This window comes from Schistocerca americana, chromosome 6 (assembly GCF_021461395.2).
Source record: "Schistocerca americana isolate TAMUIC-IGC-003095 chromosome 6, iqSchAmer2.1, whole genome shotgun sequence".
Lineage (NCBI taxonomy): Eukaryota > Metazoa > Arthropoda > Insecta > Orthoptera > Acrididae > Schistocerca > Schistocerca americana.
Genome location: NC_060124.1, coordinates 473,743,642 through 473,744,933, shown reverse-complemented (window position 1 = coordinate 473,744,933; position 1,292 = coordinate 473,743,642). Strand labels below are relative to the sequence as shown.

The 1,292-nt window shown below is 44.7% G+C and overlaps 1 pseudogene; it reads right to left on the bottom strand.

The window, feature by feature from the left end:
• Positions 1-370: 370 nt before the first annotated feature.
• Positions 371-488, bottom strand: LOC124621203 (annotated as a pseudogene).
• Positions 489-1,292: the final 804 nt, after the last annotated feature.

The following is a 1,292-nucleotide window of genomic DNA, read 5'->3' as shown; positions in this document are numbered from 1 at the left end:
AGCCTCCGAAACCCATGTTCTGTGAAGAGTCGTGAAAGTCCAACCGTTTAGCGTCTAGAGGTAGTTTCACTGCCCTTCTACCTCCCTTTATTACGGATGATCATGAAATTAGCATGTGAACATTCAACCAGCTTCCCCGTATTAGATATATTGGTTCACAGACTCTAAACCACTCCGTCTACAGGCCACAAGTGGCCCATCGGGACCATCTGACCACCGTGTCATCCTCAGAGGAGGATGCGGATAGTAGGGGTATGGGGTCAGCACACCGCTCTCACGGTCGTTATGATGGTATTCGTGACCGATGCCGCTACTATTCGGTCGAGTGGCTCCTCAATTGGCATCACGAGGCTAAGTGCACCCCGAAAAATGGCAACAGCGCATGGCAGCCATGATAGTCACCCATCCAAGTGCCGACCACGCCCGACAGCGCTTAACTTCGGTGATCTCATGGGAACCGGTGTATCCGCTGCAGCAAGGCCGTTCCCGGTTCATAGACTCTGCGTAATAATAATTTGCCCTGTGTCAAAGTCGCTTACCTCAATGGTTTTTCCCATTTGGAGCCCACATCTTTGCGAGAGTGATGCCCCATTGGTGTCTGCTGCGGTTACTTACTTTTCTTACCGCGTCATGTGGCCGCAACGCCACCTAACGCCATCTAACGTCGCGGTGGTTTGGCTTATCAGCGTAATTATTGTTAATAGAAAACACTGGCGGTTCTTGCAGAAGCATATCCGCATGTATTGTGTCTTACACTGGTAATAATGAAATTCATTACCCGTAGCCGTTACAGATAAAAAAAAGTGTGGCTAAAATCCTGGAGCCTTTCGGTTTGATGGCACTTCGACCTCTTGCGTGCTAAATTTTCATTTTTATTTTTATTTATTTTTTATTTATTCTTTACTCAAGAAGCTTCTGACTTGATAGCACTACGCTGAGTAGACGGCGTTCCCAACCTTCCACGAAAGAAAAGTCTGAAACGTCCCCTTAGAACAATTATACATGACTGTCCTTAACCTGACACACAATAATTTTAGCGCAACGCAATCTGACTTTCAAAAAAATCGCTACGAAAGAATGGCCCTGACTAACATTAACCTATACCTTTCACAAATCACTTACCTCACAAAAATCTTCGTTACAGGAACTACTGCAATACAGCGAGCGCCACTACTGCCAGCTAAATAAAAGATTCAAACTACGGAAGGCACTAACTACTGATAGGCATAGTTAGCAAATGAAAGATTTTAATAGAGAACAAACAATGTATTTACCTTAATAGTCATAATATA